At 41.6% G+C, this 15814-nt stretch overlaps 1 long non-coding RNA gene across 1 annotated transcript; it reads left to right on the forward strand.

Annotated features, from left to right (window-relative positions):
• The first annotated feature begins 7095 nt into the window (after positions 1-7095).
• LOC308336208 lies at positions 7096-9424 on the forward strand. Its single transcript, XR_013966133.1, has 5 exons — positions 7096-7137; positions 7558-7856; positions 8275-8660; positions 8881-8964; positions 9410-9424. It is a non-coding gene; the product is annotated as an uncharacterized lncRNA (long non-coding RNA).
• Positions 9425-15814: the final 6390 nt, after the last annotated feature.

A 15814-nucleotide genomic window follows, 5' to 3' on the forward strand; every position in this document is an offset into this window, starting at 1 on the left:
TATTAATCCTCCAGATTCTGTCCAAGAATCCCGCAAATCGTTACACACTATCTCTATAGTGATGTGTTCAAGCCGGATCTGTCCGATATTTCATAACATTGGCTTTCAAAGTTTGCAGGACACAGGCCCTTTTGAAACAAAAAGCTTCAAATCATGAACGCAGCTTGGAATTTACGTGAAATCTTTCACATACGATATTTTCCTACTAGGCTGAGGAATATATCCCACCCTTTTCACATTAGCCTGTTATAGCGCCACCAACAGGTGGATTTTTGCAAAACACATTTTTGGAACAAAATGCCTCAAATCATCCAATTGCCATCAATGGTGTAAAAACAAATGGCACCCTTTTCACATTGGCCTATTATAGCGCCACCAGGAGGCCACAACCTGACCTGGCCTGGTGGAGACCTGTGGCCCAAGGGGCACTTTTTCTATTTTTTCTTTTCGATACAATCTGTATCGAAGGCCGGACTGGAACCCTAAATCAGACCGGGAGTCATACACCAGCCAGGCCAACCAAAACCTTTTTGAATTGAATTGAATTGAATTGAATTTGGGAATTAAACTTAGCAATACATTTCCATTACCATGTAAGAACAAAAAGTGAAATAATTTGTTCATTTCTCTATGAATATTGGTCAGTGGTCATTATAGTATTCTCTTTTGCAAAACAGTGTAATATGATCAAATGAAACATACAAGGCTCATCAAAATCACAACTTTAGTGAGATTTTAAACAATTAAACAGAACAATAATTCACACATAATCACAGCTGCAGCTTCAATACACCTACATGCAAATTACAATACAGTGCAAAAGTATATTGCACCTGGTCCCTGCTGTGATACAAATATGGTACCTACAATTTGAATCTGAGCAAGTGTGTACTGTGTATATATGTGTGCACTGTTATAGCCTATAGCAGCCTTTATGTAGCCGATTGTAAAAATTGACATAAATAATATAATTTATTTAGCCATCTGTAGGCCTCTGATGGCTGGGATCCAAGGTTGGAATATACAGTATTGGACTAGTGGGAGACAAACATGCAATAGCCTACCACAACAAACCACTTTACAACTGTGCCTTGCCTCTGTGGTGGTGGCTCCTTCTGTCATATGTCCTTACCCTAGTATAGACCTTCAGCTCCATTGCAGCTGCAGCAAGGTGGTCGGCTATATACTGGGCAACAAACACATAGCCTGCTACAGTATGTGCTAATCAACCGGCCGGTCATGTTCTTAAATTAACTTTAACATGCACAATTCCATTTTCAGTGGAACGGTCAGAGAGCAGCACAGAGAAATAGCCAGCCTGTCTTGATATTATAAGCAATCGATTTTGACTGATTCTATTCATTAACCTACTATGTATGAACAGTAGCCTACAGACCAGACAGTTTCACTCCACCGAAGAGAGTAAGCTACGTAGCATTAGCCTAAGCCTAATGCCTTAAAATTGAGCATAGGCTATATAAACATTTGTTGGCAGTTGGCACACATGTTAGGAAGGAAGCAAAATTATAAGTACAAGTGCTGTCTTACCTTAAGATGAACTTAGAAAACATGATGATTAGTCCAACAGTGGATATATAGTACATTATTTTAGATAAGTTTACCAAAACAAAGTAAACAACTGTCTGACTGCAGCTACAACTGCTGCTAATTAACAACAATGAATTGCACCTGTGCTGACCTACAGAACCAACTGGTGAATATACCATTTGTGACGAAAGATAGGGAATATACATAGAGCAGAGCCGAAGAGTTATGATGATCGTCATGGGGGCTCCCCGCAGCCCCGCCTCCCCGACTGATGTCCGACTAGCTCCCAGGCTATCTAGATTCCGTCTATCGCGATTCGCTGTAATGGCAGCTCTGCCAACAGAAAGAAAAGTACTTTATTATTTGTTTATTGAACCCTGCGCTCGTCTGTTTTTTGAGACCTTTATTTAGTTTATGTCTGGAGCCTGTTCTTGTTTTGTTTGCCCCGTTTATTTTGAAACCATTACACTCACACGACACAAACTCCTACCATAATATTAACCTGTTGCAGTGTGACAGTGTGACCCCACCCTGTCACTGTTTGCTGCTAGTGTACATGCCTTTCAGTAAGCGCGCACTGTTAGGACATGCAAAGACTACTAAGAAGCAGCAAACTGAACACAAACACACACACACACACACACACACACACACTGCTCTTCTTCTTCTTCTTATTGGGGTTTTATGGCGGTTGGCATCCAGAAAGTTGCATTACCGCCCCCTTCTGATCCGTATGTGGATCAGACTTCTAGAACTAAACCTTCTAAAATCAAACAGTCACACACTGCTCTCTAGATTCCTGTCTCTTTAAGCAGCTGAACTCTATATTGGGCCAAACCAACTCCCCTTCCAGGGAGGGGGAGGATTGCCTGTCACAGAAGGACATCAAAGGATTAAAGGACTTTTGGGAAACCTAAAAAGACTTTAAAATAGAGCTACAAGCTCAACTGAAATGTGAATATGAATATAATGTATATGAATGTGTTTTGTGCCAAGCCAGGCAGAGTTGACATGTTGTGGATCATGTTGACCCCTATTCAGTTGGTCCAGTCTAGTGGGAGGGGCCATGGGGGGTATAAAGCTCAGAGACTGAATATCCAAGTCAGTCTGTCTGCACACTCTGCTGCTGTTGGTCGGGGAAGGAGCTGTCTCTGAGGAGGTGATGTTATTTTGTTATTATTTAATACCATGGTTTACATAGATCTATTACTGTGATGTTTATTATGATATATATATATATATATATATATATATATATATATATATATATAATGTTTTATATATAGATTATAATTATTTAATGTACATTTGAAAAGGCTGGATTTATAAATACTTATGCTTATATCATATGATAATGATTTATTTGGAAATGAGTTTGATTTATGTGGTTATATATGATATGCAGTACTTTGTTTTGAATATATCTTTTTATTTCTATTTTGCAGACGTTTGGTCTCCTTTGTTGTTATCACTTGTCTGTCACTTGGGGTTAATAAATCTTGCTTAAACTCTGCCCAACTGCGTAGCCGTGCCATCCGTTTGTTCATACTACCCTAGCCTCAGAGAGGGGTGTGACATGCAGTCATCATCAATCACCATCGACAAACGGCTACAAGTGAGTAAACTACAAGACGCCCAAGTCCCAAAGTGTGAGCACGTTGTTAAACCGTATATCTCTGGTGATAAAAGAAAGAAAGGCATATTGTCCCTACATTCAAGTTGAAATCTTTACTCTGATACGGACACAAGTATTGAAATTGGATCGATTGGAAGGATCTAACCATAATGGATGTGTCACGCTATTGAAGCTAATGAAATGAGCGATACCATACGGATGAATGAACGCGCAGAGCGCGACATTTAATGTGGATTGGAATGAATTGATGTCGCTATTAAAGGGAGAGTGTCACAGCCCGAGATTAACATTGCTGATAAGGTACATCACGTGGTCTGAATGAAAACAGTTTCAAACGACACGTGACTATATCTCAGGCTCTGACGTGACCTAGCATCTAGCCGAGCTGAGTGGCTAGCGCAGTAAAGGCTAGTGGTTTTGAGGTGGCCTTTTGCGTCATACAAAGTGAAAGTGTAATCAAAAAATTTATTTTATTGCTCGGAAATCTTCCTTACAATGACATTGAGTTGTTGCACTGAACTGAACTGAGCTGTTGCATAATCGCAATTTCGCGTGACTAGTCCGTCTGAAGCCCACCACACACCGGCTGCGAAGTCCCCCGTGTGTGGCGTGCGAGAGAGAGAGAGACCGCCCCTATATCGGTGTGTGTGTGTGTGTGTGTGAGAGAGAGAGAGAGAGAGAGAGAGAGAGAGAGCGAGCGTGTGTGTGTGTGTGTGTGTGAGAGAGAGAGAGAGAGAGAGAGAGAGAGAGAGAGCGAGCGTGTGTGTGTGTGTGAGAGAGAGAGAGAGAGAGAGGTGGAGTAGTCACAGGCAGTGGTTACGTGAAGCTCCAGGGCTCCGTGAGCCCTGTTCAGCACTTAGCCGGCTGAGGGCGTGTCAGCGGGGGGGAGACAGATAGACAAGATGGGTACGATGGAACCCGTCGCGCGGAATTGCGATTATGCAACAGTTTTCCCTAAAACTTGGACGTCAACTCGGTGTCATTCTGGCGAGTTTTTTGTAGCAAAAAAGTAATTTTTCCACCAAACTTTTACCCAGCTTTGAGGCTGAAGGTGGCCTCAAAACCACTAGCATGAGTTGATAGCCACCAGGAACGCTAACTCGCAGAGCCCAGAGCCGCTCTGACATTTAGACCAGATACAAGATCAATTTCATTGGTCAAATTGAGCTGGCCCGACTTTACGTCACAATCTAGATGCTAGCGCTAATAGCCTTAATAGCTTCCCGAGGGGCGTGACATCCCCGCTTTAAGCAAGCTTTGTGCAACGCTAAGTTTGGATCTGGAAAATGAGCGCTGCTGTTGTATTTTAAATACGGACGTCACGTTTTACTGATGTCTGTAAATGAAGCGGATGAATTACTCCAGTATGAAAGAGGCCTGTCCGTGTGTTTGCTAATACAAAAACAGCTTAATTGATATAAGCATCAAAGCAATATTTTAAGTACTTTTTATTAGCAAGTGCATTCCATAGCGCTGGACCACACATGGACCTGCGACGGGAACAGTTCCTATGTAGTAAAAGATTATATGAAAGAAATAAAATATTTAACTGGTTTATATTTTAGTTATAGATGGCAAGTATAATGTTAAGGAATATTTGTCTTATTAGCCAGAGATCCTTTTAAAATGTTTCTATTACTGTGAGTGATATGGTCAGCTTCTGATGTCTTTCTTTCTTTCTTTCTAGATGTAGATGGAGATGACCGTAGATGCTGCTGGAACACTGAACCTGGTCTCCTGTGTGAACCACCCCATCATGGCTGCTATGTCCATGTGGACATTATGAGTGTTTGTATAGAGAGAAGCATGGCTGAAGAGCTTTGCATATCAGTCGTTTCTTGCTGCTGCCAAAGTCAAATTGTGATATCTGTAGTGTTTAGTTCATGGCCGCTTATGAGATGTAGATATAAGTACACCTGACTGGTGGAAATAGCCTTGTGATACATACTGGGTGTGCTCTTTGGTTGTTAACAAAAGTAAACAAAATGCCACAAACTCACTAAAAGCTGGACAAAATCACACAAATCAAGGGATGTCCGACAGTCCGTGTTGGATATTGTCCAACTCCTAATTGCCGATATCAACAGATACATATATATATATATATATATATATATATTATATGCAGGCTTTTTCCAGTGGTGGAAACATAACTCAAACTTTTTACTTAAAAAAAGTAGGCAATACTGCAATATAGAAATACTCCGTTACAATTCAACATGTACTCGAGTAAAGGTACAAAGGTTTTGGTAGAAAATGTACTTAAAATACCAAAAGTAATTATTAATAATTACTCATTATGCAAAATGTCTCATCTAAAATGATCTAATCTCTCATCTCAAGATTTAAAATGTATAAAAATCATTTGAAAATGGCAGATCTACAAGCTCTCATGTGTCTTATTGTATTGTGAGCTTGTAGATGTTTATAATGTAAAATAATAAATAAAGTAAAATTAAGTTATTAATTTTAATGCCTTTATCGGCCGATAATATCGGACATCCCTAACAAAAACATATATCAAACGTGTCAATACATTTCAAAGAATGCCACAAGTGGCACTAAAACTTCACCAATAAATAAAGAAACATCCACATGTTCCATAAATTAAATGCCACAAAGGTTTGCCGAAAAAATGAAGAAATTACAAAAAAGTTTCTTAAACATCTTCTGCCGTATGTCCATAGAACTTCAGCTCTGTTGCAGCAAGCCAGTACAATGTGTCATTGTCTAGGTCACCTAAGCCACGATCACCATTCGGTGGCCGGTATTTGGGGCAAATGGTCATTACGTGTTCCACAGTCTGTAGTGGATCCTCGCATTCACAGTGGGCACTGTCCGAGATGTCCCACTTCTGCTTTGAGGGTTGTCCACTCCTTGCAGTGGAGGTGCTGGCAAAGAACATATTTGGGGTCCTCAATGTATTCCACTGGTCCCTCTGTCTTGCCTTCACCCAGGATGCCTTGGAGGTGTCAGCTGGTGTTGTGTGGAGCAGTTCCTGGGCCTGTGTGGCAAAGGGGCACAGTGACTTGAGGCACGTGTGCTGTGGCAAAGGTCGCCGTGACTTGGTGTGTGTGTGTGTGTGTTGTGGCAAACGGCACCGTGACTTGAGGCATGTGTGCTGTGGTGTCTCTGACGACCTTGTGGAGGAGATGGCTGGGATTCACTCAGCTGTGCCTTCTCAGTGAGGGCCAGCGTGGCTGCTTCTCGTCTGACCTCTGTTGGAGTGATTCCAGCGAGAGCAGGCAGTTTGTTTGGGGTGGCCCATCCGGTGTTGAGGGCAGCATCCAGCGTCTTGACATGAGAGCTACGGCTCCAGACTGGGACACAGTAATCGGGTCGTCTGCATAGCCATACTTCACTGATGTTGTTGTAGGGAGGTCGTGGATGTAGCTGTTAGTGTTGAACAGCAGTTACTAGTTTATTTTCAAATAAATTTGTTTTTACTGTTTTGTGAAGCAACTTTGGGTACCTTGAAAAGTGCTATATAAATTGTATGTATTATAAAAAAACAGACAGACCCAGCAATTGTCGCCACACAGACATCACAAATTCCTATTGGCAGCAGCAACGATGTGCAAAGCCATTCATAGACTATAACCACCATGTATTCATTCCAGATGCTGCGAGGCTCAACCGGAGCCCCTACAGGTGGACATCTGCAGTTCTCGCTGTCCATGGATGAATCTGCATGGGGGGGCTCTGAAGGCGGCTCAAAGTAAGAAACCACTTAGACTTTTCCATTACTGCGAGTGGTATGGTCGGCTTCGGTTTTAAATGTTCTCTATACATTTTGTGTATGATGTGAAAGGACACAATGTACGTATATCTGGCTCTTGGTCACTTAAATTAATCTTTCGTTCTTTCTTTCTTAGGGTGGATGGGTCGTGGTAGACGTCGTGGAAGGAAAGATCCGTTCCAAAGCTTCCCTCCTGGAGGACTTCTGATGAGCTGTGAGTAGGAATATTTCTTGTTGGGATGGATATCTGTTGTACTGTTATGGTACGAAGTATAGCATGGCAGTATGATTCCTCCTAGTGGCACTATTTACTACAGTCATCCAAATGTTTTAAATATTTTATGATAAATCTAAATGACTCTGCACAATAGTTTGAGAGTCAATATCTCATCTGCTTTTAGAAGCACTTGAATAAAAAATGACAAAAGATGTTGAGGACTGTACATGTGTTGATGCCTCCTAGTGGCACTGTGGTTGAATGTCTGTCAGCCTTCCAAGCTAATCAAAGTCTTAAAAACCCAGCATCCCTATTCTGGGGGGAGCGTTCAGCAAAAAATAGCAGATCTACAAGCTCACACCGCGTTGCAACGTGTTGTGAGCTTGTAGAGCTAATGCTTTCTTCTTTCTCTCTCAGGATGGAAATGGCAGACGCAGCTGAAGCCTCTAGAGATCTGCAGGTCTGTCCATGGATGGATGGGAGGACGGAGATCTGGGTAGACGTCGCTGGAACGCCACTGCTGGACAGGGTACACGCACACACACACACACACATGCACACACAGAGCAAAGCTAATTTGGTGTGTTTTTTTTCTTTTCTTTCTTTGTTAGAATGGAGATATCGATAGACGAGCTGATGTTCCCGGACAGAGATCCGTTCCAAAGCTCCCCCCCCCCCCCCCCCCCGGGGGCTTCCTCAGAGGACTCTGATGAGCTGTGAGTAGGAATAGTTATGGCTTGTTTCTGAGGATGGATAACTGCTTTTGTACTGTTATGGCACGAAGAATGGCATCATTTACTACAGTCATCCAAATGTTTTAAATATTTTATGATAAATCTAAATGATTCTGCACAATAGTTTGAGAGTCAATATCTCATCTGCTTTTAGAAGCACTTGAATAAAAAATGACAAAAGATGTTGAGGACTGTACATGTGTTGATGCCTCCTAGTGGCACTGTGGTTGAATGTCTGTCAGCCTTCCAAGCTAATCAAAGTCTTAATGACACTACCACTTCAACCCCAGCATCCCTATTCTGAGGGAGCGTTCAGCAAAAATAGCAGATCTACAAGCTCACACCGCGTTGCAACGTGTTGTAAGCTTGTAGAGCTAATGCTTTCTTCTTTCTCTCTCAGGATGGAAATGGCAGACGCAGCTGGAGCCTCTAGAGATCTGCAGGTCTGTCCATGGATGGATGGGAGGACGGAGATCTGGGTAGACGCTGGAGGACTTCGGACCTGGGCCTGGATGGATGGGAGGACAGAGGACGGAGATCTGGGTAGACGCTGGAGGACTTCGGACCTGGGCCTGGATGGATGGGAGGACAGAGGACGGAGATCTGGGTAGACGCTGGAGGACTTCCGACCTGGGCCTGGATGGATGGGAGGACAGAGGACGGAGATCTGTGTAGACGCTGGAGGACTTCGGACCTGGGCCTGGATGGATGGGAGGACAGAGGACGGAGATCTGGGTAGACGCTGGAGGACTTCGGAGAGGAACTCAACATATACGAACCGCTTCGGTGAGGAACTCGACAGTACGAACCGCTTTAGGGTTGGGGCTTTTTTTAGGCTTTATAGTAAAAAGCCAATAATCGTCCGTTGCCGATAACCGGTCAATCCCTATTCTTAAACGTTACTGTAAGTGCATGTGTATGTTGTGACAGGACACACACCCACACACACACAGCAAAGCTAATTTTGGGGTGCGCGTGTGTCTGTCTGTCTTTCGTTCTTTGTTAGAATGGAGATCTCAGCCGATGCCCGAGATCCGAAGCTTTCCTGTTTCCGCTGAGGACTTCTGGGAGGCTCGGATGGAGCTGGAAGGTTCGGTAGACATCACTGGAACCCGTTTAGGCCTGTCGGAATTTGAGGTTTTATAATGGCCGATTTAATTGTTTCTCAAATAAATTACTAGTAACAATTTAATTGCGTCATAACATAACATTCTAAATAAAACTTTGGCTTTTGTAGGCTTTGTAAACAAAAAGCTGCACATGGCATAATTCAACAACTTTAGCCTATACACTAAAAGAGAAGAAAATTACAAAGTGACACGTTTAGAGCTTGTAGATCGGTTGCTTCCATTATTTCTTTAAAATTTTTGACAATATTTGAACATTTTCAACATGGAGACGATTATGACTAATCTCTAAAAAAGTATCTCAAATACTTGGCGATTAGGTAATTGTGACAGGCCTAAATCCTTCTAGTTGTGTTTTTTTATATCATGTTCTGTAATCAGTTAGGGTTGACTATAGACTTTTTTTAGGAACAAGATCATCATCATGCCGGTGAAGAGCACGTTTCTAGCCGATGGAGCAACTATTTCTGATCACCTTTGGAGTTACATCACAGCAAGGTAACTATACAACACACGCACACACTATGATCATGACATCAGCTTGTGACTGCAACTTGTTCCTGTTCGCAGATGACTCGGCACTGCTAGTCTCGGACAGGAACAAACTGCAGGTTGAAAAGGCCCTCAGCTCTGAACTCGGTAGAATCTGCACCTGGCTCGCTGATAACAAACTATCTTTACACCTGGGAAAAACTGAATCCATTCTCTTTGGATCTAATAGTAATCTCAGCAAGGCAAATGGCTTCTTGGTTAGAGTTGGTGACAATGTTATCACACGTAAAGATGAAATTACCTACCTAGGTTCCATCCTGGAGGCTAATCTTTCCGGTGATAAAATGGGCCAAATGGCCACCAACGTAATCAAAAAAGTCAACCAAAGAACAAGATTCCTTTACAGGATCTCCTCACTGGTCAACAAAAACACCTTGAAGACCTTAACAGGAGCCCTCGTACAAGGTTTCTTTGACTATGCATGTACCACAGCACCTCAAAGGCCCTTAAAACTAGGCTCCAGACCTCCCAAAACAAACTGGTCAGGCTCCTACTTGGCCTCACCCCCCAAACCTACCTCACTCCTGCCCACTTTGACAGGCTGGAATGGCTTAGGGTCGACGACAGAGTACAGCATCTTGCAATGGGTCTGGTCCACAAGATTCGATACACCACCAAGATACCCATGTACCTGTCTAGATACTTCCTTTATGTTAACGAAGTCCACACCCACAACACCAGAGGGAGTGCAACGAACCATGTACAACCCAGATTCGGCACAAACAAGGGACTAAATTATTTTCACTCCTATGCCACCAAAATGTGGAACGCCCTACCAACAGTCATTAAGACATGTGACTCCCTTTTTCCCCTCACTGTATACGTTTATTTTCCCTTTTTACCTCCTTTATGATTAATTCCTGTTCTGTTCTTTGACTATATAGAAGTGTCTTATTTGTACGTCTCTAAATGTTTTGAAGAATTGAACATGGTGGACCCTCTTGTAAACAAGTGTAATGCTTAATTGGGTCGTCCACTTGCAGTTAACAGTCTTTGTATTGAGTTTGTGCTTGACATGTACTGTAATTCTGCAAACTGTTAATAAATATTTCAATCAATATTGTTTTATGAACAAAGTAGTAATGAGCATTTCTTTCTTTTCTTTAGGACGTTGCTGGTCTCCTGTGTGGCTCCATCTGGAGGTCACCAGGGTTCTGAGTCACTCAGATCCTGACTGGTAGTGGTGATATGTAGATGTGATCAATCAGGGCTCTTTGAAAATAATAAACAATAAAATAATAAACTAATATAAATAACTAGATCATAATGTAAATAAATGGATAAAACGAACGATAAAAAAATAGATTATAGTAAATTAAAATGGTAAAATAAATGTAAATTAAAATAGTAAATAAAATTAGTAATACATAAAATAAAATTAGTAATAGCATAGTAATGGATAAAATAAATATAATTAGTAATATAGACAATAATACATAAAATAAATTAAATTATCAATATAGTAATGCATAAAATTAGTAATAACAGTAATACATAAAATAAATAAATGCATAAAAAATAAAATTAGTAATAACAGTAATACATAAAACAAATACAATTTGTAATGCATGAAGTAAAATTAGTAATAACATAGTAATACATCAAATAAATACAATTCGTAATATAGTTATACATACAATTAGTAATAACATAGTAATATATAAAATACAATTAATACATAAAATAAATTAAATTACTTTGTGTTATAGAATGACTTAAAAAAACAAACAAACAAAAATATCAATCACATCTACATATCACAACCAGGCTATATTGCCAGCAGGCAGGTGGACTGTAGACTCACTACAGCTGTCACAATGTGATATACTTTGTTTTGACCCAACTGGCCTCCAAGGAGAGGCGAGCATGGAGCCGGACATCTGAGGATACACGAGAGAAGACGCCATAGTCAAAAAAAATTGTAATAAAAGTAATAGGTTTTATGTTGATTGTAATTTATGCATGATGCCATATATCTGTAAATATTCATTATTTTCTTGTTAATAAATTATTGCATTTATACCCGGGTGTCTGTTATGTGTCCATTAGCCTTAGATCGCGCCGCTGTGGATTTATTTATTTCCCAAATGGTCTAAAAACGAGTTATTTAGCACTTTTACCAATGAATTGGCCTATACACAGACAACGACTGATTAGCCTATTTTGGACGATATGGGTCTTTTCTCTCGAGTCAGTGTGTAGTCTCACTATAGTCTGTGTAGATTACCCGGCGGTGTTGCTGCCCCTCCCGGGAGTCGCGGCTCATGGCTCTTCACAGACGGCACAGAGACAGCAGTCACTCCGCTGAACGTGTCAGTGTTGCTGCAGTGGTGTGAACTGTGAACCGTGCGGGCACTGGTGGTGGTGCTGAGTTCTGACAGCCGAGTCACAGCTTCTTCTTCTGAATTACTTTATCTTTGCCTTGGAAAATACATTTTGCGTTTTGCTGTCTCCCAAAACAAACCAGCGCGCGCTACTGTTTGCTACAAAGCGACTGGAAGCGGACGAGCTTTACAGACATACCAATAGTAGCCAATCATATGCTGATTAGGCCAGTTGCTGTATAGCCTACCTACCCGATCACCAGGGACCAACAACACACACACACACACACACACAATAGCCTTCTATATAATGCTGCGCACATATATTATATATATTTAAAAAAAATACCCAGCATAATTTTTGGGAAGGCTAAGCCTTCCCTAGCCTTATACACACCCGCCGCCTATGGGCACTGTACTGTAGGCATATAATACCTGGCTAGGTGAAAACAAAAGAAACCTGATTAGCATTTGAGTACTTTTAACACCTCTGAACAGCCGGCGGAGAGGTTCACATTTTCGGAATTTTGCGACAGAGTCACAGAGGGTCAATAATTCCCGGAAAATCTGTAATGTTAATATAAAATGTCCACGAAAATCTTCATGGGGGCTAAAAGGGGCTATTTAATTCTTCATGGGGGCTACAGCCCCATAGCCCCCACAGACTCGACGTCGTTGACATAGAGACATTCATGAATTTATTTTATAAAGTACATTTTATTTTTCCTCCTGCAGCCAAGGTATGCCAGCTGCACACATATGGTTATAGGCCGAGGCATAGTGACATGAGCGTGACAACGTGGTTCACCGGCCTGCCAACCGAGGAACTTGTGACATATACTGTACCTCGGTACCATCTGTCGTCATATACGATATGAAGATGAAGGTGTCATGCGTACTGTACATTTACCAGCTGTGGAGATATACGGCATGGGGATGAAGTGACTTTGAAATGCATGGTGGGATGCATGCCACTCAGAACTCGCCGTCTCAATGAATAATGTAAGGAAAAGCAGCAGTCATCATGACACACAACCAAGTGTAGAGAGACAGGAAGCCAACGGCAGAGAGTTAGGAATGATATGTGAGACAAGACAAGGGTCATGATTTGAACGTTGTGCAGCATATGGTCTGTGCTCTAATGCAGGGGGTTCTCAACCTGCAGGTGCATGGGTCCCCAGATTATTATTAGTATTTTTATTTTTGCAACTGAATGGCTGGAAAATGTAATTGAATTGTTCACATACAGTAGCTCGTACACATAGGCTAGTTGTATATGCATAAGCTTTCCTTCATGATTATATCTGGTTTCAGGATTTATTTATTGATACATTATTTATGATAATTTTTGCGAGACATGGCCAAAGCATTTCTGGGGGTCCCCAGCCAAAAAACGTTGAGAACCACTGCTAATGCACTGGGTTCCAAACACTGGGTCGGGACCAATTTTTGGGTCGCAGAAACATAGTACTTTTATTAATTTTTATTTCCTTTTGTTTTTAATTAGCCAATTATTATTTCAAAACATTTTCAAAAAACATCCCCTAAAAGTAGGGGAAGTTTTTTTCGCCTTTTTATTAATTCAAAACTAAATTCAATGATGTTTTGTTTCAGTAATTTCATGAAAGAATCAAAGAAAAATCTAAGAATTCCATAAATTAGAAAACCATTGTTTAAATATAGTGAAAATAGCCGACCTACAAGCTCACAACACGGCGACACGAAGCGAGCATAGATTTGGTATTTTCACTAGTTTGGTCCCAGGCAAACGTCTAATTTATTTTTTGGGCTCGAAAATGTTTGGGAACCACTGCTGCATGAGACACCTGCACCACACACCCCTGTATGGAAACAGGCCAAAGCAATTAACTGTGGGATAAGCATCAAGGTAAACGCTCTTCAAGAGGGTTTAGCTCGAAACATCACAGCAACCTCTGGCGCAATAGCAGCATCTGTATTATTAGAGCCCCACACCTACAGCCTATAGTTTGGCAGGCATTTATTATTAATTATATATAATTATAATTAAGGGGCCAAGCCCGAAAGGCTTGCCTATACTGTCTAGTGTCTACCATCTGTTGTATTTGTATGTCTTCTTCTTCTTCTTATTGCAGTTCTGGCTTAACCGTGCAGTCGGTTTTCATAAAACGTATGCAATATGCATGCATGTGTGCAGCTTGATAAAAGCTACACAAATGGCACATCAACATAAAAGCGGGGTGCATACGTCGGTTAGACAAACTAACTGTCCGACAGGCATTAGTCCGACAATATATCGTCGCTCCTGACGTACGCTGCCGGTTACAACTAACACGTGGCTCCTGACACATGTCATCACGCAGCATGTTTTCGTTCAAAGGTAGTAATTCAAATTATGTATATATATTTATGGAATTTTGATATATTATAAAAATACACAAAAATACAAATGTTCCCATTGTTTTAGGATCTATTGTTAGGTATGCCCATGATGACCACGGATATGCTCTAAAAGTGTGAAAAATATATTTTTCATTTCACTACTTCTTTAAGAATTTGCTTGTGGTTTCGAGTAAAATGGGAGGCTGCAGAACTATCAGGCTCCTCAACTTGCAGACGTTGGTCCGACGTGCAACAGCCCAACACATGCGTGGCAGGTTAAAACTCACCCGTGGCTCCCGATATGAGTTGCCAGTTAAAACTCACCTGTGAGGTTCCATGTGAGGTTAGGGTTTGGGGTAGGTTGTCGGACTAATGCCTTCGGAATCTTAGTACGTCGGAACAAACACATGCACCCCAACTGCAGAACCCTCTCTCAGTTTTGGTCCATGAGGCAGACTCTACATTTAAGATAAAAAATCACACCCGTGTGAACTGAGTGGTGCAACTCCCCCCCCCCCCCCCCTTCCTCTCCTCTCTCTCTCTCTCTCATTAGAAGGCAACAGTGCAGCACTAATACTATCTATCTCTCTCTGTTTCTGGCAAACAGCGCCCCTACTGGTACTCAGTCATACTCGTGCTCATTAATACATACATACATACGTGAACACATAGGTGAACACGGACATTGCTGGTTGTAGGAGTGGTTGCACCACTTAAAAACATTATTTTTGATCATATAAGCTTAGACTGCAGATGCTCTGCTCTCCTCTCCGCTCTCCCTCGTCCCCTATTTGTGTGCCTACTAGGCATGTATTGTGTGATTGTATGAACACTGAGAGCGTGCAAGTACGTGCATTTACCGTCAACATCCTGTGTACAAACTGCATGTGCAGATCAGTTTTGTATGAGCAACTCATGTGTTGTGTACGGTGCTTGTGCACATATGCATAGAGTCGAATATATGCATGATTTCACTCTCTTGCTTGCTAACAACCCATGGAAAAATAAAATATAGGCTATTTTGTATCTTTGCATAGAATTAGTATTAATTTACTTGGTATTTATGCGACTGGGATGATAATTATGATGTTGTTACAGAGTCCAAACAACTCTGTGTAAACATCAGAGCATTGTATCAAATGCTGTTTTTTAACTGCAGAAACAAGTTGTCACAGCCCCGACTACGCACACACACACACACACACACGCACGCACGCACGCACGCACGCATGCACGCACACACACAGACACAAGGCCGCGAGGTGAACCCAGACCTATAAATCCTATGGCACGTACGTTACCCGTCGGCTTAAAGAGCCTTGGCCAAATAGGCAAAAAGCAACGCAGCACCTACACTATGGGCCCTATTTTTGTCAGTGCTAAATCCTTTATCCCTAAACGTCTTTTTTCTTTTCTTTCTATTTTGGAAAACATATTAAAATTGTTCAACTAGCCGATCTACATCAACACGTTGTGAGCTTGTAGATCGGCTATTTGAACTATTCAAAAATGTTTTTCAAGGCCTGGGCCATGGCTCAATGGTCCAGGCACCTTGGCTGGTAATCCAGTCTGGCAG

Source organism: Protomyctophum bolini (assembly GCF_963924005.1).
Source record: "Protomyctophum bolini genome assembly, chromosome: 21".
NCBI classification, from domain to species: domain Eukaryota; kingdom Metazoa; phylum Chordata; class Actinopteri; order Myctophiformes; family Myctophidae; genus Protomyctophum; species Protomyctophum bolini.